The sequence below is a fragment of the Bos taurus genome, chromosome 18 (assembly GCF_002263795.3).
Source record: "Bos taurus isolate L1 Dominette 01449 registration number 42190680 breed Hereford chromosome 18, ARS-UCD2.0, whole genome shotgun sequence".
NCBI lineage: Eukaryota > Metazoa > Chordata > Mammalia > Artiodactyla > Bovidae > Bos > Bos taurus.
The window spans coordinates 26364428-26390103 of NC_037345.1; the positions used below are offsets into that span (position 1 = coordinate 26364428).

Here is a 25676-nt window from a genome sequence, read left to right on the forward strand (position 1 = left end):
CCACCTTTCTTTTTCAAAGAAAAGTTTAAAGAAAAGGGGGGGAAACCCATCAGAAGGGTAGATAAGTTTAGAATAAGTAGATTACTTGAGATTTTTGGTAAAATATCAGCCAAAGAAACTAGAGGAAAAATGAACAGAGCTACACATATATACCACTGGTTGTTTCAAGAATCTTCACATCCAAGCTAAACCAGGCAGCTTATATACAAGTCATTTCCAGAAAAAAAAAAGTCCAAGAAACCACTCAATACCCTCCCAAGTTCAAAATAAAAACTCAAAGTCAGAAATCCTTGGCTAAGATGCCTTCAGATAACATTATCACCAGAACTGTGTGAATAAAAGGGGTCAAAAGAAGACCTCTTTATTAAAAATCTAAAATGCTCATTTTGGGGGATTTCTCTGGCAATTCAGTGGTTAGGACCTATCACTTTCACTGCCGTGGTCCCAGTACCAATCCCTGGTCAGGGAACTAAAGGTCTTGCAAGCTGCGTAGTACAGCCAAATAATAACAACAGTAAAATAAAATGCTTGTTTTTAGTGGCAAGTATAAGTCAAAGTATTTTTAATTTTTATAAGTTGTGTTCAGTTAAAACTGTATTATTCAAGGTCTTTCCTGGTGGTGTAGTGGTTAAGAATAATCTGCCTCCCAATGCAGGGGACACACGTTCAATCCCTGGTCAGAGAACTAAGATCCCACACGCCACGGGGCAACTAAGCCCTCAAGCCACAACTAGAGAGCCTGCACGCCTCAACTACCAAGACCTCACGCTCTGGAGCCTGTGCTCCGCAACAAGAGAAGAAGCCCTTAAGCTGCAATGCAAACCCAGAAGAGCCAAAAAACCCCCCAAATTTGTATTATTCAAAGTATATTATTCATATGAACAGTAGTTACTTTACAATATATTGTTGTTTAGTTGCTAAGTCATGTCCAACTCTTTTTGTGACCCCATGGACAGAAGCCCACCCAGCTCCATGGGATTTCCCAGGCAAGACAGTTGGAGCAGGTTGCCATTTCCTACTCCAGAGGATCTTCCCAATCCAGGGATCAAACCATCGTCTCTCTCTGTGTCTCCTATTTTGGCAGGCGGATTCTTTACCCCTAGTGCCACTTGGAAAGCAGGTTTACCTGTGGTACAGCACAAATCCAGCAAAGTAAGTGTTCACTGACCTTCCAATAAAATGAATTCCTGCTTGCTTTGGCACTTCAAACTATATCTTCTCTACCGACATGAACTCCATAACAAGGGTTACAACTTTTTCGCATTAACATCTAAAGACTACGAAGGAGGGAGTTCCCTGGCAGTCCAAGGGTTAGGACTTGGTGCTTTCACTGCCGGAGGCCAGGGTTCAATCCTTGGAACTAAGATCCCGAAGCTGCAAGGCGTGGCAAAAAAAAAAAAAAAAGAACTGCAAAGGATAAAAATACTAGTCTAACACACTTTTCAACAAGTCAATCTTCATTACATAAGCAAGTTAATGCATTAAACTAATGCCCAATTAAGCCCTCACTTTATGAGATCTATTAGTAGGGTGACAACATAATTTATTAACCAAACTAGGATGCTTCTGAAAATAAAGGGGTACCATTAACAATTTACACCAAGACAACAGGTATAAACTAGGACATGTGATCACCTTAGCCATCTAGAAGCCTTAGACAAACTGATCTGTCTCTCCAAGATCCACTTCTGTTAATCTGTTTCTAAAATGCCATGTCACTGGTCTCTTACTTAGTCTCCTTTACCAGCCCTTCCTCTTCTGACCTCACAGTACTGCAATCTGTGGACTTCTCTACATTCACTTTCTTGATATACTTCAGTCTTACAAGTGTTAGAAACTACATATAGCAATAACTTCTATAAATTCTATCTCCAACCCAAATTTCTCTCATATATCTAAAACTGTATTATTTAATTTCCTAATGACACCTCAACTACAACGTGTTCAAAAATGAGCCCCTGGGATTTCCCTGGCAGTCCAGTGGTTAAGACTCCGTGCTTCCAGTGCAAGGGACATGGGCTCGATCCCTGTACCTGTTTTCCCCATCTCAGTTGATACCAACTCCATCTTTAAGTTACTCAGGCCAAATTCTTAGATTTCCCATTCACCGTAATCAGTCAAAAAATTCTTTTGGCTCTACAGAATCTATTCATTTCTCACCACAGCTATAACCAAGAATCATCATCTCTCTCTGGGATTACTATGTTAACCTCCGAACTAGTCTCCCTGTTTGCACCCTTGCTCCACACCAGTCTATTCTCAACAAGACAAAAAGACTTTCCAAATATAAAACACTAAGGTCATCCTGTGCTCAAAACCCTCCAATGACTCAGAATGGAAGCCTGAGCCCTTACAATGGCCTATGAATAAACACAGCTTGAGGGAACCTAGCCACTGGTGCTGTTCTAGCCTTCTTCTTCACTCCCCTCTGCTCAGTTCCCTTTAGCTACAGTGGCCTCCTGGCTGCTTCTCCAGCATACTCCTACCTTAGATTCCTCTGCCTGGAACCATCTTCTTCCAGATGCCAATATGGCTAACTACTTCAAGTCTACACAAATGTCACCTTCTCAGTGAGTATTACCCTGTCTAAATTGCAAACCGCACCCCCCACCAACCAGTCTTTTTTCTTTCCACATTGTATCACCAAACATGGGTAACATATTTGCCTATCTCTTCATATAAAAGTTCCATGAAAGCAGTGATCATAATTATCTACTGTTCATCAATTTATTACAAGCACTACATGGCCCATACAAGGAGTTCACTGCGTATCTGAAAAACTATAAACTGAAGCTTAGGATTTTGCACTTATATTCCGACTCTACCAAAAGGTATGACAATCCACTGAAATTTTCCTAGTCAGAAGTACAATCACATGAGAGTAAATGATAGATAATTTTTAATTTAACTGCCTCAGTAGCTGCCCTATCAAGTTGTTAAGACCCTTCCAATTAACCTTTAGCATCATAATGTGTATATAAATTGGGTCACAATGTCTTTATAGGCCATCTTTATTGAAATAGATAAGTGCAAAACAATAAAGTGTCTTTCAAAAGCTTTCCATCAAAATGTTTAGATGTTAAATTATTTCAAGATCACTAAATCTGAGATTCTAAGATACTCCTCAACTGTAACGGATCTGTGGCCCAGGAGCATTTCATGTGCATACGCAGTGCCTAGTTTTGGTCTCCATATATATCAGGGATTCAAATTGCTAAATAATTACTAACTTCAGGGACTTCTCCAGTGGTGCAGTGGCTAAGACTCCAAACTCCCAATGCAGGGGGCCCAAGTTCAATCCTTGGTCAGGGAACTAGATCTCATATGCCGCAATTAACAGTTTGCAGGCCTCAAGTAAGAGTTTGAATGTTGCAACTAAAAAAGATCCCAAATGCCACAACTAGAAGATTCACATGCTGCAACAAAGACTGTAGATCCCACATGTTGCCAACTAAGACTGGGTACAGCCAAATAAACAGCAAAGTAATTTTTAAAAAATCTACCAAGGACAAAAGAAATCTACCAAGGATATGGCTATGTAAAGATTAAAACGGCAACTTTGGAAGACAAAGACTGTTTAAGTCTATTCTTGGTACTTTTCCTAATATTAAAGATATTAGAAACAATATATGTATATATTCAGTTCAGCTCAGTTCAGTCGCTCAGTTGTGTCCCAACTCTTTGTGACCCCATGAATTGTTGCAAGGCCTGCCTGTCCATCACCAACTCCCGGAGTTCACTCAAACTTACGTCCATCGAGTCAGTGATGCCATCCATCCATCTCATCCTCTGTCGTCCCCTTCTCCTCCTGCCCCCAATCCCTCCCAGCATCAGGGTCTTTTCCAATGAGTCAACTCTTCACATGAGGTGGCCAAAGTACTGGAGTTTCAGCTTTAGCATCATTCCTTCCGAAGAACATCCAGGACTGATCTCCTTTAGAATGGACTGGTTGGATCTCCTTGCAGTCCAAGGGACTCTCAAGAGTCTTCTCCAACACCACAGTTCAAAAGCATCAATTCTTCAGCGCTCAGCTTTCTTCACAGTCCAACTCTCACATCCATACATGACCACTGGAAAAACCATAGCCTTGACTAAACGGACCTTTGTTGGCAAAGTAATGTCTCTGCTTTTCAATATGCTATCTAGGTTGGTCATAACTTTCCTTCCAAGGAGTAAGCATCTTTTAATTTCATGGCTGCAATCACCATCTGCAGTGATTTTGGAGCCCCCTTCCTCCCCCTCAAAATAAAGTCTGACACTGTTTCCACTGTTTCCCCATCTATTTCCCATGAAGTGATGGGACCAGATGCCATGATCTTCATTTTCTGAATGTTGAGCTTTAAGCCAACTTTTTCACTCTCCTCTTTCACTTTCATCAAGAGGCTTTTTAGTTCCTCTTTACTTTCTGCCATAAGGGTGGTGTCATCTGCATATCTGAGGTTATTGATATTTCTCCCAGCAATCTTGATTCCAGCTTGTGCTTCTTCCAGCCCAGCGTTTCTCATGATGTACTCTGCATAGAAGTTAAATAAGCAGGGTGACAGCATACAGCCTTGACGTACTCCTTTTCCTATTTGGACCCAGTCTGCTGTTCCATGTCCAGTTCTAACTGTTGCTTCCTCACCTGCATATAGGTTTCTCAAGAGGCAGGTCAGGTGGTCTGGTATTCCCATCTCTTTCAGAATTTTCCAGTTTATTGTGATTCACACAGTCAAAGGCTTTGGCATAGTCAATAAAGCAGAAATAGATGTTTTTCTGGAACTCTCTTGCTTTTTCCATGATCCAGCAGATGTTGGCAATTTGATCTCTGGTTCCTCTGCCTTTTCTAAAACCAGCTTGAACATCTGGAAGTTCGCAGTTCACATATTGCTGAAGCCTGGCTTGGAGAATTTTGAGCATTACTTTGCTAGCATGTGAGATGAGTGCAATTGTGTGGTAGTTTGAGCATTTTGACATTGCCTTTCTTTGAGATTGGAATGAAAACTGACCTTTTCCAGTCCTGTGGCCACTGCTGAGTTTTCCAAATTTGCTGGCATATTGAGTGCAGCACTTTCACAGCATCATCTTTCAGGATTTGAAATAGCTCAACTGGAATTCCATCACCTCTACTAGCTTTGTTCGTAGTGATGCTTTCTAAGGTCCACTTGACTTCAGATTCCAGGATGTTTGGCTCTAGGTGAGTAATCACACCATGGTGATTATCTGAGTCATGAAGCTCTTTTTTGTACAGTTCTTGTGTGTATTCTTGCCACCTCTTCTTAATATCTTCTGCTTGTGTTAGGTCCATACCATTTCTGCCCTTTATCGAGCCCATCTTTGCATGAAATGTTCCCTTGGTATCTCTGATTTTCTTGAAGAGATCCCTAGTCTTTCCCATTCTGTCGTTTTCCTCTATTTCTTTGCATTGATCACTGAGGAAGGCTTTCTTATCTCTTCTTGCTATTCTTTGGAACATATGTATATATATTGCTCAAAGTATATATGTATATTGTCTCTAGTATCTTTTACACACACACACACATATATAGCAGTAAAAGGATTAGCTACCTACATCCAATGGAATCCCACCCTACATGTGAACTAGACATTTAAAATGTAGTTTTGCTATAAACATCCACTACACAGTGCAGAATGAAGAAAAGCTTATAAAATGGTACGTAGAAGTCCAACTTATATAAAATTATTTCACATTTTAAATGAAAAACACTACACAGTATTAAAAATTATTTGCTGAACATCCAATCTAAGGAATACCAGGCAGTTGTGGTTTACAGTTAATCCTTTAAGTGTTAACATAAAAGAATATTCATGACACTGAGTGAAAAGCTGCAATACTCTGAATAGCATGATGCCATCACATAAACACATCTATGTTTACATGTGCAGAGAAAACAAGCTATAGATTAACAGAGATTACAGAGAGGCCTTCATTTAAAATTCCATTTTTTTTAAGTCCACTAAGAAATCTATACACGTCACACATGTAACATAACATATACACAGTATTATTCACTGCAATATTTATCCTAGCAAAGGAACGGTCATGAGTTGGTGACTGGAGAACAAACATCTCGGATAATGTACAAAGTATTTTACTCTTTGTTTAAAGCTTTAATTTCTATAAATGCTACTTTTTACTTTGTATATATGCACACATAAACACAGTTGCTTTTTTTTTTTTTGCAAAAAATACATGGATGGATCAGCCATTAACTAATAAAAAGCTACCTACACTGGAGTGGGTGAGAAGTGGGTAGTAGACACAGGAATCAGAACAAAAATTCACTGATTATACCTTTTATATGGTTTTGACTTCTGAACCATTATTTACATCTTTGATATTTAATAAGAAAAAAACAAAAAGCATAAATGAACCCGAGTATCAAGCTGATAATAAAGAACACAGTAAAAACAAATACTTCAACTAACACAGTATCCTGAACATTCTTGATGTAGAGTGGGATATATTTTTAAGGACAGAAAGAAACCAAAGAAATCTGACTCAACAGGTTTACTTTTAGCAGTAATATTTTACTGCAATTCTAAGCTACATTTATATATTACTGGACACAGCAAATAAATGAATAGGCATCCAGAATCAGTGCAGATCAATGTAGTAAAGACCAAAGTTTAGTTTGACAGAAAACACCAAAATTCTATAAAGGAATTATCCTTCAATTAAAAAATATATTTTTAAAAAAGATAAAAGTTTAAAAAACCTGAAACATTTTATTTGAAATGTAAGTATCAACAGGAACTCATTTGAAAAATTTCTGGGACTTCCATGGTGACCCAGTGGTTGAAGACTCTATTCTCCCAACAAAGGGGGGCCCAGGTTCAATCCTTGGTCAGGAAACTAGGCCCCACATGCTGCAAACTGAACCCAGTGCTACTAGGTCTTCACCAAGACCCACATGCCACTAAGACCTAGTGCAGCCAAATAAACAAAAATGTCCTGAGTCTAATAAAATATATTAGAGTGAACAACAAAAACTATAAGACTTTGTTGAAAGCAAGCATCAGAAAAATAATAGTAATAAATACAGGAAGGAAAGTGTTCCTTAACACTGTTAAAATGTCCATGCAACCCAAAGCGATCAATAAATTCAACATAATATCAAAATTCCAATGGCCTTTTCCATAGGAAAAAAAAATTCTAAATTTGTATGTAACCAAAGGATCTTGAATAGCCAAGGCAATTATAAAAAAGAACAAAATCAGGCCACAACAAACTTAAAAGCTTCAGTATAACAAAAGAATAAAATGAAAAGACAACCTATAGAATGGAGAAATATTTGCAAACCATGTATCAAGAGGTTAATATCCAAAGTTTATAAAGAACTCATACAATTCAGTAAGAAAAACAAATATGACTTAAAAAAAATATTTAAGCTGCGGGAATTCTTTGTTGCATCATCTAAAATCTAGTTTCCCAACCATGGATTGAACCCCCCACCCCTGCACTGGGAGCTCTGAGTCTCAGCCACTGGACCACCAGGTTAAGTCCCAAATCTGATTTTAAAATGAGCAAAGGAACTAAGTGGACAAAGAAGACACCAAAACAGCTAGCCAACATTAAAAGTGCTAAACATCACTAATCCTTGTGGGAAATGCAAATTGAAACCAGGGTATCATCTCACATCTATAAGGATAGCTATCAACAGTAAGACAAGAGGAGTTAGCAAGGATGTGGAGAAAAGAGAAGCCCTATATACTGCTGTTGGAATTATAAACTTGTTCAGTCACTATGGAGAACGTAGAGGTTCCTCAAGATATTAATAAAACAACCATACAATCCAACAATCCCACTTGCATATACATCCAAAAGTAATGAAAACAGGTTATTAAAGAGATATTTGTACTCCTGTATTTACTGCAGCATTATTCACAATAGCCAATACGGAAATAACGTAAGTTTTTGTCAATGGACGAACATATGAAGATGCAGTACATACAATGGATCCTTGAAAGACACAGGCTTGAACTGAGTGGGTCCACCAAACGAAGGTTTCACAAAGGTTTTTATGCTAAATATGTACTATGGCACTGTATGATCTGTGGCTGGATGCCAAACTGCACATACTGACACCAACTACAAAGTTATACATGGGAATTCATGCCCCTAATTCCATATCATTCAAGGGTCAACTCTGTATACAATGGAATTCTCTTCAGCCATGAGGGGGAAAAATATCCTGCCATTTGTCCCAATGTGGTTGGGTCTGAGAACATTATGCTAAGTGAGATAAGTCAAAGACTATGACTTCCCTTCTATGTGGAATCTTTAAAAAAAAAAAAAACTACCATCAAACTTATACAGACAACTGATAACTGACCGATGGTTGCCAGAGGTGTATGCATTAAGTATGTGAAGGTGGTTAAAGGTACAAGCTTCCAGTTATAAAGTTTAAGTCCTGGGGATGTAATATACAACATGCTGACTATAGTGATTAATAGAATAAATCTGAGAAGTCAGGAAAAAAGGGAAAAAACAGATTTAACAACTATGTGTAATAATAAACATTTAGACTTGTGATCATTTTGAAATATATGCAAATTTCAAATCATTTTGATGTATGCCTGTAACTATTGAGTATAACTCAATAAAAAATAAGTTAAAATGTTAAAAAATCAAACTTGAAAAAACATAGTGGAATGGTGGTTACCCAGGGGGTGAGGGAATGTATGTTTAAAAGGTACATACTTGCAACTAGCAAATAAGTCCTAGGGATCTAATACACAGTACAGTGATTATGGACAACAAAACTGTATAATAAACATTAAATTTATTAAGACAGTAATTGTTCTCACCATAAGAAATAATTGTATGATGTTGACAGATGTATTAGCTAACATTACAAAGGCAATCATATTACATTATAAATGTATCAAACCAACATATTATACACCTTAAACTTACAATGTTATGTATCAATTCTGTCTCAATTTTTTAAAAGCCCTAGAAACAATGATACCCCAGAAGCAAGGAACTCATCTAACTTCTGGATCTTGGTTTCTAAATACTAAGAAGAATCAAGATTCCTTGGAGACATGACTAATTCCAGGATTTTTAAACAAGGAAGACGCAAGGTGAATTTGGATCATCCTGTGACAAAAACGGGAAACACTCACAAGTTTCAGGGGGATAATGTCAGAAAGACACAAGAGCCAATTAAAAGGACTGTTACTAATGCTAGGTCTATTTGAGCACCAGAAGGGACTTATGAACAATGTTTCTATAATTTACCCCAAATGCCACATCACTTAGAAATGCTTGAGGGAACAGAACATGGAACACACATTTCTGAATCCACACTGGTGATCAAATTTACTTTTGGCAGCCACAAATTTCTTTCTATGAATTCTAAGTTCTTCATGTGTGCAGATGAAAATAAAATCCAAACAGTTAAGCATTCTAACATAGTTATAAGATTAAATGAAAATGTGTTATCTAACCTGTAATTGCAGTACGCTACTATGGGTAAAAGTTCCTTCCAATAAATCACAGGGTAAAAAAAAATTGCCTATGACCGTAACACAGGGAATGAGAATTCCTGAATCCATTATCACCCTTAAAGAGGAAGGAGAAGATGTACCTCGTACAGAAAGGTGCTGGCTAACAAATTTTAAAAGTATAAAAGATTAAGTTGCCATTTTGTAATATCCCTGCCCAGTATAAAAACCAATTCAGGCAAGAATCACCAATAATACAGGGCTTCCCCAGTGGCTCAGCAATAAAGCATTTGCCTGCAATGCAGGACGCGGGTTCTACCCCTGGGTCAGGAAAATCCCAGAGAAGAAAATGGCAAACACTCCAGTATTCTTACCCAGAAAATCCCATGGACAGAGGAGCCTGGCAAGCTATATAGTCCATGGGGTTGCAAAGAGTCGGACACAACTGATCATGTACACATCATATGCCAGAAAGTCTTAATTTGTAGGAGATGCATGCTGAAACATTTATGATCAAATACTTCAGTAAAAATATAGAAATGTAGAGAAAATAAACATGGCAGAATGTTAACTTGAATCTAGGAAGACGTTACAGGGTTGTTCACTGTACTATTCTTTTTTCTGTACATGTGAAAGAATTTTTCTTAACAAAACCGGGGATGGGTGCATGTATTACCTTCATAATTATAAGCAGGAATTACCAGCACATGATGAGATTTCCAAAAATTGACTTTGTACTCAAGTTGTATTTAAATTTTTATAAGTATATGGTAATTTTTACAAAGTAAAAAATTCAGGGTAAGTTTAAGCAATTATTTTTAAAAATTCAAAATTTAAAGCCATTAAGACCATTAATTACATGTAACGAAAGGGTAAATGACCTTGAATAAGTGACTGAACATATATGCTTCCCCCCATTTGTAAAATTAGGCCTCAGCTATAGTGTGTGTGTGTGTGTATCTGCAGTACTCAAAATGCTGATTCCTAGGGCTTCCCTGGTAGCTCAGTGGTAAAGAATCTGCCTGCCAATGATGCACAAGATATGGGTTCAATCCCTGAATCGGGGAGATCCCACCTGTCAAGGAACAATTAAGTCCATTTGCCACAACTATTGAGCCAGTGCTCTGTCTCTCCAGTAGCTAGCGCAGTTGTGTTCGACTCCTTGTGGACTACAGGCTCCTCTGACCATGGAATTTTCCAGGCAAGAATACTGGAGTGGGTTGCCATTTCCTCCTCCAGAGGATCTTCCCAACCCAGGGATGGAAACCCCATCTATACTTGCAAGTGGATTCTTTACCACTGCACCTCCTGGGAATCTCTCAGCTATACCAAAGCTTTCCCAAAAGGGTTTATCTTTAAGGGGTAGAAGGTATAGCAGAGATAAGGATCTCCTAAGCCCTCATGGGAACAACAGAAGGTACCCATCACAAGCACAGTAGATGATGCTCTTTCACCTCAACATCACCTTTAACAGCTAGCTGCAAAGTAAGCAACTGTCAATCTTTTCGGTGGAGCTGCTGGGGAAGTTTACATACCACATGCCAAGAAGGGTAAACAGGCAGACGAAGTTGTGACTGACTGGTCTCCGTGATGATATGGTAAAGCTGAGTCATTGGCTCCTGACAGGAGCAACTGAAACCCTTAAATCTCTTGTCTTCTCTGTTCAAATGGCATTCAAGACAGTTGCAATGCTGCTATGCACACAAATTCTCAAACTAAGGTTACATCTTTATACTTTTACATCATTATTTTTAATGTTGGGCTCAAAATACATTCACATTTTTCTAAAAGTCAGTACTAAATAAAAAGGACAAGCCTTTATCTTTAAGCACTTCAATTTAAAGTTTTTGAATGTCTTGAAAAAAATGCTCTGAATGTATCATATATTTATGTAAAAGTGAAACTTCTTGCTCAAGATGACTGTCAATAATTTGGGGATTATTAAAGTATGTGTAGCTCTTTCAAGCATAAAACTAACATAAATCTTACTACAGAAACAAGATCAAGTTCATTAAACTTTGAAAATATTTTTAATTGGAAAGTTTCACTATTATTATTCCTTATTTTATCAGGATTATACAAAATGTCAAATGATTCTTTTGCAGTTTACTCTACTATACTATACCATAAGAATCATCTTCTAGAGATGGCCTGTACCTTCCTTTAATTCACAGTTGAGCCTAACCATATACCATGTGCATACTTTAGATGCTACAGAAAACACAAAAATAAACACTGACCTCAAGGGGCTTAGCAGAATACAGAATTTACTGCAATGCTTGCAACAAGGCAATTGTATATAAGGAGTGGGGGGGGGGGGGGGGAACAGTATTTAAAATGCTGATTCCTGGAGCTTCCCTGGTGGCTCAGTGGTAAAGAATCTGCCTACCAATGCAGGAGACATCCCTGATTCGGAAAGATCCCACATGTTGAGAAACAAGTAAGTCCACTTGCCACAGCTACTGAGCCTGTGCTCTAAAGCCCGGGAACTGCAACTACTGAGCCCACGTGCCACAACGGAAGCCCACATCCCCCAGAGCCTACGCTCCACGGAAGAGAAGCCACCACAATAAGAGAAGCCATCACAATGAAAAGACTGCACACCACAACTAGAGAATAGCTCGCACATCAAGGAAGACACAGCACAGCCAAAAAAAAAATAAAATTCTTTTCTAAAAAGCTGATTCCTGGGAATTCCCTAGCAGTCCAGTGGTTAGGACTCCAAGATTTCACTGCTGTGGGCCCAGGTTCAGTCCCTAATCAGGGAACTAAGATCATGCAAGCTGCATGGCATGGCCAAAAATGATGATTCCTAAACGTCACCTTACACCAAGAGTCAAAATCTTCGGGGAAAGAGAACAGAACGCTGCATTTTAAACTCTGGAGATGGGTTTTTGTGGATTTTAAAGTTACAAAACCACCGATTTTACAAATAGCTCTGGGATTAGTTTAAGAAAAGTATAACTTGACACAGTCTGTTGTTGTAACATAAGGAAAGTCCCTCCCACTGATTCCTTTTTTGGCTAGAGCAGAGACATCTTTGTAAAGGTAATTTGGTTATTCATAGCAGAGGCCAGCAACCTGCATAGTATCACCTAACTTGCTTGCTCTAGGTTTAAATATGGTATCAATAGGTACTTTGAGAAGCCCCCCTAAAAAAGCCAAACAGACTAGGCCCAAGGCTATCAGGTTTACTGAACCCCCAACTTCCATTATTAAAAACACACAGAATTCTCAGATATTCTCTACTAACACCAAAGTCTGACCTTGAAAATTCTTCTCTAAGTCTTTTTTTTTTTTTTAGGCTCTGCCTGTGATAGGCTTTTTTAATTGGAGGATAACTGCTTTACAATATTGTGTTAGTTTCTGCCATATATCAACATTAATCAGTCATAGACACATATATGTCCCCTCGCTCTTGAACCCCCATCCCACCCCTCCAGTTTGTCACAGAGCACCAGTTAGCATCATTCGGCAAATTCCCACTGGCTATTTTACATATGGTAGCTGACTCATTAGAAAAGACCCTGATGCTGAGAAAGACTGAAGGCAGAAGAAGGGGACGACAGAAGACAAGACGGTCGGATGGCATCATCAACTCAATGGACATGAGTTTGAGCAGGCTCCAGGAGATGACGGAGGACAGGGAGGCCTGGCATGCAGCAGTCCATGGGGTGGCAGACAATCCCACACGACTGAACAACAAAGGTTTGTTTCAATGTTACTCTTTCAATTGTCCCTCCCTCTCCTTTCCTGACTGTGTCTACAAGTCTGTTTTCTTTACTAAGTCTTTAAAAGTAGCATTCTGACTAAAAGAGGCTGAGTTGAGCCTTCTTTTCTCATTCCCAACATGTTCTACAACTGCACAGTTCAATATGGCAGCTATGAACATGTGGCTACTGAAATGTGACTAGTGACCAAAAGGCTCAATTTCTAAAATATTACTTAATTTTAACTTATCTTAGTGCAAAATTAAGGACTTCCCTGGCAGTCCACTGGTTAAAATTATGCACTTCAAATGCAGGGGGCTCAAGTTCAACCCCTGGTTGGGAAACTAAGTTCCCCTGTGCCACACTAAGCTGCATGTGGGTAGTGCTACCATACTGGACAAAGCCGTAAAGTGCTATGGCCCATATAAATCAGAGTAAGTATCTACTCTTGCATCCAGAAGCAACCAATACTAATTTTCCCCGATGTCCCACTTTTCACTTTGGTTTCCTTAAAAGAGCTCACTTCATGATCAACTAAACCCCTGTTGTTGTTCAGTCGCTAAGTTGAGTCTAGCTCTTCTCGATTCCATGTCCTGTAGCCTGCCAGGCTCTTCTGTGCAATGGATTTTCCCAGCAAGAATACTGGAGTTGCCATTTCCTTCTGCAGGGGATCTTCCCGACCCAGGGATCAAACCCGCCCTAACTTAAAATATATATCCTGATGTTTAATATTTCTCCAGTAGGCAGGGACTCTAAATTTACTGTGTACAGCTCCAAGTCATTCATCCAAAATGTTGGCTCACTTATTAAAATTCTAGTTATAATTATTGTGTACATAATAGGATAACTTACAGAAGCATAATCACAACAAATACTTTAATAATTAGAATTAATCTAAGCATTTTACCTACAGCTGACCCTTAAACAAGGGTTTGAATTGAGAGGGTCCTCTTATATGTGGATTTTTGTTCAATAAATACATACTGCAGTACCACATCCAAAGTTGGTTGAACCTACAGATAAAAAGAGCCAACAGTAAAACTGCCCATTAGTTGTTTATTGCAATGGGGTTGGTGCCTCAACTCTCACATTGTTCAACGGTCAACTATGTCATTTTATCTAAACCTGGTAACTTGTTGAGAAAGGTATTATCCCAACTTTAAAGAGAAATAGCTGAACTTGCAGCTACTAAGTAGAAGAATTATGACACAGTTATAATAGGGCAGGAGATACAGGATTTAAAAAACACAACTTGTATTATAACTTCCAAATAAGTATTTTAAAGAATCTAATTGTTTTAATGCCATTTCCTGATATAAGTATCACCAATCTTAAAGAAAGTGATGAAAAATAAGAGCTTCAGCATATGCCGCACAGTGTGGCCAAAAAGTAAAAAAGTAGGATAACTAAATTTGAATTTCAGATAAATAATAATACATCATAAAAAAAAAAAAAAAAAAAAGAGAGCTTTAGGCCCCTAAGCCCCCCTATCTCTGCACTTTGTCTTTTAATTGATTCCTTCTTCACCCAGGAAATGACCAACTCTTTAAAAAACTTACTCAGAACTGCCTGGGATCCACCAAAAGGGCACTGGTTAAGCAAATCAAAAAATGGAATATTATGTAACACTAAAAAAAAAAGAGGAGCTACCTAGAAAGACTGGAAATATCTATTAGGGGATAAAAGCAAGCTACATGTGTGTATATGTCCTTATATGCGGACTATCTAGAAGAATACAAACAGTAACCATACATGAAAAGTCAGACGAAGGAAGCTAAGATGGGAATTAACCTTTTGGAGAACATAGGCAAAACACTCTCCGACATACAGCACAGCAGGATCCTCTATGACCCACCTCCCAGAATATTGGAAATAAAAGCAAAAATAAACAAATGGGACCTAATTAAACTTAAAAGCTTCTGCACAACAAAGGAAACTATTAGCAAGGTGAAAAGGCAGCCTTCAGAATGGGAGAAAATAATAGCAAATGAAGCAACGGACAAACAACTAATCTCAAAAATATACAAGCAACTCCTACAGCTCAACTCCAGAAAAATAAATGACCCAATCAAAAAATGGGCCAAAGAACTAAATAGACATTTCTCCAAAGACGACATACAGATGGCTAACAAACACATGAAAAGATGCTCAACATCACTCATTATCAGAGAAATGCAAATCAAAACCACTATGAGGTACCATTTCACGCCAGTCAGAATGGCTTCGATCCAAAAGTCTACAAGCAATAAATGCTGGAGAGGATGTGGAGAAAAGGGAACCCTCTTACACTGTTGGTGGGAATGCAAACTAGTACAGCCACTATGGAGAACAGTGTGGAGATTCCTTTAAAAACTGGAAATAGAACTGCCTTATGATCCAGCAATCCCACTGCCGGGCATACACACTGAGGAAACCAGAAGGGAAAGAGACACGTGTACCCCAATGCTCATCGCAGCACTGTTTGTAATAGCCAGGACATGGAAGCAACCTAGATGTCCATCAGCAGATGAATGGATAAGAAAGCTGTGGTACATATACACAATGGAGTATTACTCAGCCATTAAAAAGAATACATTTGAATCAGTTCTAATGAGGTGGATGAAACTGGAGCCTATTATACAGAGTGAAGTAAGCCAGAAAGAAAAACACCAATACAGTATACTAACGCATATATATGGAATTTAGAAAGATGGTAACAATAACCCTGTGTACGAGACAGCAAAAGAGACACTAATGTATAGAACAGTCTTATGGACTCTGTAGGAGAGGGAGAGGGTGGGAAGATTTGGGAGCATGGCATTGAAACATGTATACTATCATGTATGAAACGAGTCGCCAGTCCAGGTTCAATGCACGATACTGGATGCTTGGGGCTGGTGCACTGGGATGACCCAGAGGGGTGGTATGGGAAGGGAGGAGGGAGGAGGGTTCAGGATGGGGAACACATGTATACCTGTGGCGGATTCATTTAGATATTTGGCAAAACTAATACAATATTGTAAAGTTTAAAAATAAAATAAAATTAAAAATTGTTAGAGTAAAAATAAAATAAAATAAAATTTCCCTGAAAAAAAAAAAAAATTAATTTTCAAAAACAAAAGGTCAATAAAAGTTTATTGCATATTCCAAGATTCTCTATACAGAAATCCCAATCTACAGAGGTCTGAACCTCATTCCCTGTGCAGAAAAGAGTTAATTTAACAGAGAAGGCCTGAGACTGCTTCTCCTTAGGAAGACTTGCCAGGTTGGCTCTTTGCTGTTGTCAGTACTTGGATTTTGAGAGAATTCCCATTCCCAGAATGAGGCTCACTGTGCCTAAACTGTACCCAAAAAAGTGGCTTATACTGAACAGCTGTTTTCCCTCTGGGAATCTGGAATTTTTCTATGTGGTAGGCAGAAGGTGCCTTCATGACCAACCGAGGCACTGAGTCTCTACGAGCTTCCTTGCCAGCCAACATTTCATACACATGTGTTGTCACAAGTGCTAGAGGAATTGAGTCCTGCGTGACTCCCACTGGGAGAGGCTCAGGCACAGGAGAACAAGCCCTAGTTTTCTTTGACTGTTGTTTAACCACTAAGTTGTGTCCGACTCTTTTCCAACCTCAAAGACTGTACGCCGGCAGGCTCCTCTGTCCATGGGATTTCCCAGGCAAGAATACTGGAATGGGTCACCATTTCCTTCTCCAGGGAATATTCCTGATCCAGGGATGAAATCTGCATATCCTGCATTGGCAGGTGGACTCAGCATGTTTGCTTTCCTGATTTTGCTTTGTATTCTTGTAATAAATCACAGCCCTGAGTAGAGCCATATGCCAAGTCCTGTGAGTACTTCTACAAAATTACTGTACACCCACCTCCCAACACATTCATTCTATTACTAGCCAAGAAGAAATGCCTTCTGAAGGTAAGTGGACTCAATTTGTGGGTCTCTTCTCTAGAATGTGCAGAATCCATTTGAGAATTTTACATTTTATCATAAAGACAATTCTGGAAGCTATTTGGATTGGCTGAGATACATGAAAGACATGGAGGTCAACTGTAACTGAAGTAAACTTAGTGAGGGAGAGAGTAAGTTGGCAGGGGGAAGGTGGAATATTTGAGAAGGTACAGGGCAGGGCTAATGATGAAAGGACTTTCTTTGGCTTTTACTAAAGACAGATGGAGAATCAATTAACAGTTTGAACGGAAGACACGACCTTAGTTTTAAAACTGTAAGAATCACTCTAGATGATGAGAATAAACCAAAGGGGAGCCAAGGGTAGAAAGCAAAGTAGATAATAGCACATTAAGAGAATTAGTGACTAAAACCCAAACACAGAAGAACTCTAAAAAGCTATACACATATCCCAAAACTAGGTCAGTATATTAAAGCAATTTATCATACCAACATTTTGTAGTTGCCAAAGTCCTTGAGGGCTTACTGATTGGGAAAAGACAAAAATCAAAATGAAATACTTTCAAGGAATTTTTAAATTTTACCTTTGGACAGACAATCTCAACTGCTGTAACCTCTAGCATAACTGTTTGAAAAGGGAAGAGGATTATTCCTAAAATACTCATGCCATAATAGTGACTATTTATACATGGTACACATATCTCTTCATTACCTAAAGAACAAAGAGCACCAGCATAAATAATTCAAATTGTGGACACCCCCAAATTATGTATTTCCAGGCTTAGAAAGATTTAGTGTAAAACTTTCTTAGAACCCACCTGGCAAGGAATAAGGAAATATTCAAGGGTATAAGAGTCGACAGGTAATAAATTGGTTTGAAATGAAAGCTCTGCCAAGGATAAAAACAAATTGATCAAGAGCTGACTTACTTCATAACTATGTCACTTCAAATATGCCAATTTTACTCAAGGCAATGGAACCTTAATACTAACTCAAAAAACATTTAATAGCCTTGTGTGGATAGCTTCGCAATTTTATTTATTTTATGGCCACACAGCACATGGGATCTTAGTTTCCCAACCAGAGACTGAACCAGCACTTCCTGAAGTAGAAGCATAAAGTCTCAACCACTGGACCACCAGGAAAGTCTCTTCACACTTTTAATAGAATACAATCCATATATCAGCATATGCTATGCTATGCTATGTCAAGTCGCTTCAGTCGTGTCCAACTCTGCGACCCCACAGACAGCAGCCCACCAGGCTCCGCCATCCCTGGGATTCTCCAGGCAAGAATACTGGAGTGGGTTGCCATTTCCTTCTCCAATGCATGAAAGAGAAAAGTGAAAGTGAAGTCATTCAGTCGTGTCCGACTTTTAGCGACCCCATGGACTGCAGCCTACCAGGCTCCTCTGTCCATGGGATTTTCCAGGCAAGAGTACTGGAGTGGGGTGCCATTGCCTTCTCCAATATATATATCAGCGTACTTTAAACAACTGTTAGTGTTAGCAAAAAACAATTTATTTATAAAAATGGAAAAAGTGAAAAGATCTCAAAAAGCATGCTTACTCCAAAATCAGAAAAGAATCAGTTCTTGATCTGAAACCAAATATTCAGAAGCATCTTCCCAGTAACATGTGCAAAATTACAAAGCTATGCCATATATTTAAGACTGCTAAAAAAATTAGAGAACTCTTCTTAGAGCTATACCTTAAAACTCTAACTACACCAAGAGAAAACTTACTCAAATATCTGTCACAATTCAATTTACAGTGAAGAACATTTAAAAATTTATGTAAAAAAAAAAATTTTTTTAAAGCTGCTCATCCTTTGAAGGCCTCAAAAGAAATGCAAGTTTATTACACTGAAGTTCAATAATGCCTACTTTCAATAACTGTAAGAGAAAAGACTATCTTTCTGTCATACTTGAGTTTTATATTTTTCACACTGAAGAGATGAAAAACTCAAATCTTGTATCTTGTCCTCCAAAAATTAGTGGTTGATCATAGATTATCCTCACCTTTTTGATGAACGATCAAAGTCTTCCTTGTACTTTAGCAGTATGGCAAGACAGAACCAACAGTAGGCCAGAGTAGGAAAACCTGGTCTAACACTAATCTAAGGAAGTCACTTCAATTTCCTGGGCTTCAATTTTCTAAACATACCATTAATTCTGTATGACTAGATTTCAAAGTTTAACTTTCCAAAAGATGTCAACTGAATTGTAAGTATATATAGCTTGAAGAGAAACAGCCTGTGCCCTCAAAGAACAAAAACCAGGGTGTATGGTTTTCCAAGAACGCCGTGTTCCGTGTTCTATAAATCTACCCAAGTGTAACAAATGGAAGCATTATTCAATTACAACTCAGGACAACTGTATGTGTTTGGAGAATGAGAGACTCCTTACCTACTACAAAGTAGGATAGAAAACTTACAAATCAATATATGGTACAGGTAAGTGAAACTAGCCAAGAGGAAGAAGAAATTAATTTGCTTAGGGAAATCAGGGAAAAGATTATAGACGGTACATGTGAATACAAATTGGAATGGTAATATTTTGTTAACTACAGATGATGACACTCCAGACAATAGGGGCACCACTCTGCAACAATCTTTTAACTACACCATATTAGTAACTTTGCTATGAGTACAGAGGAATCAATACTTACACAGTGATAGGTCAAGGTACTGAAAAACTTGAGTACAGAATGCCTAGATTCAAACCAATGACTTGGTAGACAATTTGTCATTAATATAAAGAACTAACTGTATTCCTGGAATCATTTACATTTTCATGTATTATTTATGTAATAAAGAAATCCAATAAAAGATACTGGAGATCAGTTAGAAAGATAATGAAAAAATGACAGGGTCTGAAACAAAGAAGGAACTACTCTGATTATGAGTTCACAAAAAAATTAACAGTAACGCTGCATTTCAAACCTAAGAGCTCTAAATCCAAGGTGACAAACTTTCAAACTAATTATCTAAAAGGGGAAGTGTTGAGCTCTTAATATGAAGCTTAAGAGCAATAAAATGGTATCTTTCAAAATAATGCTTTCACTTCACATTTCATATAATTAGTCCACCACCACAAAACAAAAACACAAAAACCCACAAGAACAAAACCTCCACCTCCACCGCAGACACTTCAACATATCCTTCAACATTCTAATTTAGCCTAGAGGCAGAAATGCATTTTTTTTTCCCAGAAATGCATTTCTCAAACCTATACTCCATACTCCCAAAGGCTGTATTTCCTTCAAATCTCAACACAGGATTTCAAATTAAGTCTACATATCTACTGACTTCTCAAATGAGTTTTTCAATGAATAATTTTATTCGCTTTGCTACATTCTTGCAAATACATGAATGAAAAGTACCTTAAAATTAACTATTGTGTACATAAAGGATGCAAAGGTTTTGAGCCCATTTTAGCTTTGAAATATGCTTCTTAAAAATTGTAAGCAAACAGGAAAGGAACTGCAGGATCTTTCTTTATATAAGGTCTTAAAATAAGACTCAGTAGGATGCCATTTTGAAACTTCCCAGCAGGAAGTTCAGTTTGGACAGAGGGCCAGTTAAATGCTTTGACCAATATTTTTTAAATGACTTACAAGTTAGTTTTGCTCTCTTACCAAAAAAAAAAAAAAAACCAAGTTTATGACTGGTATTGCTGCTGCTGCTGCTAAGTCGCTTCAGTCGTGTCCGACCCTGTGTGACCCCAGAGACGGCAGCCCAGCAGGCTCCCCCATCCCTGGGATTCTCCGGGGAAGAACACTGGAGTGGGTTGCCATTTCCTTCTACAATACATGAAAGTGAAAAGTGAAAGTGAAGCCGCTCAGTTGTGTCAGACTCTTAGCGACCCCATGGACTGCAGCCCACCAGGCTCCTCCGTCCATGGGATTCTCCAGGCAAGAGTGGGGTGCCATTGCCTTCTCTAAATTTTGTTAGTTCAAGAATCATAAACATCTTACCAAAAATAAGTATCTTGAAACATCTGGGCATCCAATTTACTGTAGACAAATTCTCTTCCATAGTATTGAGTAACAAAGATTTGTTACATGGTAGAATGAAATAAAGATTCAAGTTCATAAATTCATAAACTTAAGTTGGTTAAAAAGAAACTTCTCATAACTAGATCAGGATCTAACCAAAAACATACTTGGAAAAAGCAACACTCAAGGATAATTTGCTATTAGTCTTTAAGCATGTTGTCAAGAAATAAGCATTTCCTCTTCTGTCCTCCGAGTTTTTTTTCTTTTTAAATGACTTAACCCAAAGTTAGGAGATTACAGTACTTAGCAGACAAGATCCATATTAAAGAGACCAGTACTTAAAACCCCAGCAGAAATCTAAGAGACTATATTTCTCTCTGGCTAAGCCAGAGATCCATTTGAGTTAGGAACCAAAAGCATTTCATTTCTGTTCCACAATAATGCCAGAAAAGGGTGCCTTAAAACTGCTAAAATTACAATCTTAGGCAAGAAAGGGTAAGATGTTGTTATTGATGGTCAAATTTCTGCCTTGTTTCCACGGAAGGAATTGGGACCCTTCACTTGTTGAAAAGGGACCAACTCTCCAAACAAGTTTTATTAGCATGCTACCATTTCAAAGCACAACTAGATGCCTACGTTATGCATCATTGGCTCATTTTCTTCTTAGACAAGGTAACAATTTGGAATGTCCTAAAACAGGATAATTTAAACTGTTACCAAATATCTTATTGAGAGCTAAAATACTACACTGCCAAATCTCTGGAAGGATAGACATGACAACCTGAGGATATTAAACCCAAATACTTCTACACAAACAAGTTTGTTCTTAATCTGTTTGACCTACTTCCTGATTTTGTATTTGTCCAATCATTTTTCCATCCGTGTATCCCTACTATCAAACGGACTGTTGCGAGGCAAACACTCAGAATTTTCTCCGCCAAAAGTAATCAACTATACTCACTCAATTATTAACTGTTAAACTCCCCAAGGCAATTGAGTTACAGAGAAATAAAAAGGGAGACTAAGAGTTAATACTTTCAGGAAATAAATACTTTTAAGAGTCCTAAAATATGTGATGTCTGAGTGACTTCAAAGGGAAAAGCTTTCTGCTCAAAGTTTATTTTAAACACATCTCCAAACCCACAGACATCAAGCATTAAAGTTTAATCCTAGGAAGGGTACTCATCTGTGGGAACCCAGTTGGGTGAAATCTGCAGAGGGGGTGGGACTGAAAAAGAACATTTGTGCTTTTGGCCTTATGTAACCCCCCTGGAGACCCATAGTATCTCTCACTGAGGCCTCCCAAATGCTCAGCTCACTAGGAGGGCACTTCTCCTGGGCGAGTAGCACCGCTACTACAGAACAGACACTGAGCCAGGTGGGTGGGGGCCGACTTTGGAGACTGACTGAGCGCCCGGGCGCGCGAGTGGAACAAAACCTGTGGCAAGAAGTAATGAGGAAGTGCTCGCTCCCGCCCGCCCCTCCCACCGGCGGACACCCGAAACACTCGGGGTTTGACAACGTGCTGGGGGGCGGGGGAAGGGGACAGGCAACTCCAGGTCCACCGAGAGGAACCCGGAGTCGGCAACTACTCCGAACACAGGCACCTCGCCCCCCACCCCACTCCCCCCACCCCCCCCGCCCTGGAGCTAGGCCTCCGAGGCCGAAGCCCGCAGCACCCATCCGGCAGTTGAGGAGCTCGTGGAGTCTGCAAAGGGTGCAGTCCGCGCGAAGCGAGGCCCCAGCCGCCCCAAGTGCCGCCAACGCCGCCCTCAGAGCCGCCAGGCCCGGGCAAGGGGGGGCCAATCCCGGGTCTCATTCCGCGCCCTGCCCTCGGTTTCGTAGAGCTTTCACCAAGCCCTCTTCTCTTCAGGAGCCGAAGACTCCGCGGGCCGAGGGGAAAGAGTCCGCCCTCTCTCACCTCGCCACTTCTCCGTCCCGACTGCCCCTCACACCTCGGAGCCCCGGGAAACGCTCCCAGTGGCCCCGGGACCATCCCCGTTCCTTCCCGCACCGGCACCCGCGTTCCGTAGCTGACACCGCCCGCCGGCCTCGGCACCCGACCCCAGCCCACCACACCTCAAGCGGCTCCGGCGGCGCTGGACACAGGAAACTCCTGGGTCCCCGACTCCGGCTTTCCTAGACCCCCTCTTCGGTTAACTCCGCTTGTTTCTCTACAAAATGGCGCCGGAGGTCGCGCGCTCACGTCGCGGCCTTTCCCCTCCCCGTTCTCATTTCATCATTTGCTGCCCGCCCGAGGAGGGATGGACCCAGCACCAGCCAATGATCGCACCCCGCCTGTGGCTCCCGCCCAATCACCGACAGGTGCCCGCGGATTTAAACCAATCACACACTATCACTTGCAGAAGTCAAGGAAGAAACCAGGCTCCTGCTAGCAACTACCAATCCAGACTCCTACTTCGCGGGCTTTGGCCAATTGCCGTTCACCAGTCCCCAGGGACCGGAGTCGGCGCTCTCGCGCCTGCGCTCGAGGCGAGGGCCAATGGGGAGAAGCAGATAACTTCGATTTGGGGCTTCACGGACTTCCCACCTGCCCTCGAGGTCCTCGATCAATTGGGGTCTGGTAAAGCCTCTGAGAAACAATAAATAAAGGAGGGGGCCCTTAAGCCCTCTCCACCTTGTGAGGTAACTACTCTGAGTTAGAGTGAAAAACAGCCTTCCAGTACTCTCCTTCCTCTTTCGAAGTGTCAAGCGTCCGGTAGACCACGGGGATTCCCAATCTTAAACATTCCCGTCCTCCCCCGCGTCTCTTTGGCGGGGAACGCCGGTTACGAGAAAGCTACAAGCAAGCCAGGCTCTAACTAGAGCTCTGGCGCTTTGCATCCTGGGATGTGTAGTCCTCCCCCTCAGCCCATTCCTGTCGCAAAAGTAGTGCGAGTTCCTTCCTCATTTACGGCGCCCCAGGAAGAGCAATGCATTCTGGAGAACGTAGTCCCGTTTGGTACTCTCATGCTCCCGTCAGGAGAACTTTCCCGTCTAGTTCTGCCTCTGGAAGAAGGCACTCCTTACGAAGAAATAGGAAACTCTTGGGTTCTTTGTTTGGCTTAGTCCCTGTTAGTGGTAGCAGAAGGAATACTTATGCCCTTTGCTGTCAGGAGAAAAAAATATAGAAACATCTTTTTTAACATTTTGTGGTTAAAAAAAAAAAGATTTTGTGGTCACCTGTATCCAGCTCAGGGGTGGGAGAAGTAAGAAGAAAGTGTTGACTGGTGGCTTTTTTACTTTTTGAAAACACGTATCGTTGTCATCCACGTCTTGGGGCTACGCGGAGTTGTCTCCTAACCATCTCTCCTACTATCTTTTGTGTCTAAAAATAGTTAAAAAAAAAAAAAAAGTTGTGGTAAAGCCTGTGGCCTTCTGAGATGTCCCACACTCTGTGGAGTATGTTTCTAAGTCCATATCTTACCTTAAAAAAAAAAGTGGTAAAAACGCTTAACAAAATTTACGTTTTTATGTGTATTGCATGTTGTTGTTCAGTATTGCATAGTAGTGTTAAAATTTTATGCATATTGCTGTGCAGTGGATCTCTAGAAGTTTTTCATCTTGCAAAACTGAAGCTGTGTACCGGTCAAACAACTCCTCATCTCCTCCCTCCAGTCCTTGACAGCCACCCTTCTGTTTTCTAAAAGTTTGACTACTTTAGATACCTCTTTTAGGTGGACTCATGCAGAATTTGTCTTTTTGTGACTGACTGATTTCTCTAACCTCCTAAAAACACTTTTTGACACCTGCCTTGGTTGGACACCAACTCTTGCAGCAAACTTTTACTGAGTATCTGGTGGTTTCAAATACCTGTAGGATACCCAAGGACCCCATGTACAATAAGCACAAGGGTTGCTTCAGTCTTTTTCATAGCTGTATTCCAGCACTTAGCACAGTGCCTGGCACTTGATAGACACGTGAGCAAATAAATGTTGAAAAATCATGCAATGGAGAATTGGATTTAAAACATTATCATGTTAGTGATAGAAGACTCCTTAAACAGACCAATGAGCGAGTGAAGTCGCTCAGTCGTGTCCGACTCTTTGCAACCCCATGGACTGCAGCCCACCAGGTTCCTCCATCCATGGAATTTTCTAGGCAAGAGTACTGGAGTGGGTTGCCATTTCCTTCTCCAGGGGATCTTCCCAACCCAGGGATCAAACCCGGGTCTGCCGCATTGTGGGCAGACGCTTTACTGTCTGAGCCACCAGGGAATCAAGGATTAGAATATAAGTCCTTCCTATACCTTGTTGCTGTATAAAATTGCTGGAACCTCAATGGATAGCAGAATTTTAGGCAGAGTTATCAAAACTGAAAATGCATAGACCCATTGATCCAGTATCTAATAATTTATTCCACAGGTGAATATTGAAAATTTGTACAGAGATGGATGTTTAAAGATATTAATTGATGGGGTTAATGAGGTCCTAAAAGGTTAGACACAATAGAAAAGAAGACAAATAAGAGTATGGAATACCACAAAGCTTTTTAAAACTATAAGTCTGTAGGTACTAATATGGAATGATTCAAAGATTTATTGTTAATCGTTAGGTGCAGAATTAGAAAAACAAAACCAAAAATGGATAGCATAATCAGTGTGTTACCATTTGTGTAGGAG

At 39.9% G+C, this 25676-nt stretch overlaps 1 protein-coding gene across 16 annotated transcripts in view; it reads right to left on the reverse strand.

The window, feature by feature from the left end:
- The window catches only part of CNOT1 (CCR4-NOT transcription complex subunit 1), an 82995-nt gene extending 59744 nt beyond the window's left edge, over positions 1-23251 (reverse strand). For 14 of the 16 annotated variants that reach the window (XM_024978374.2, XM_059876822.1, XM_024978373.2 and 11 more), the window contains exon 1: positions 23135-23233. The gene's annotated coding sequence lies outside the window, so the exon portion shown is untranslated. Of the gene's footprint in view, positions 1-14070 lie in introns of all 16 variants that reach the window. The other 2 variants (NM_001206039.1, XM_059876820.1) reach the window with 2 other exon arrangements.
- Positions 23252-25676: the final 2425 nt, after the last annotated feature.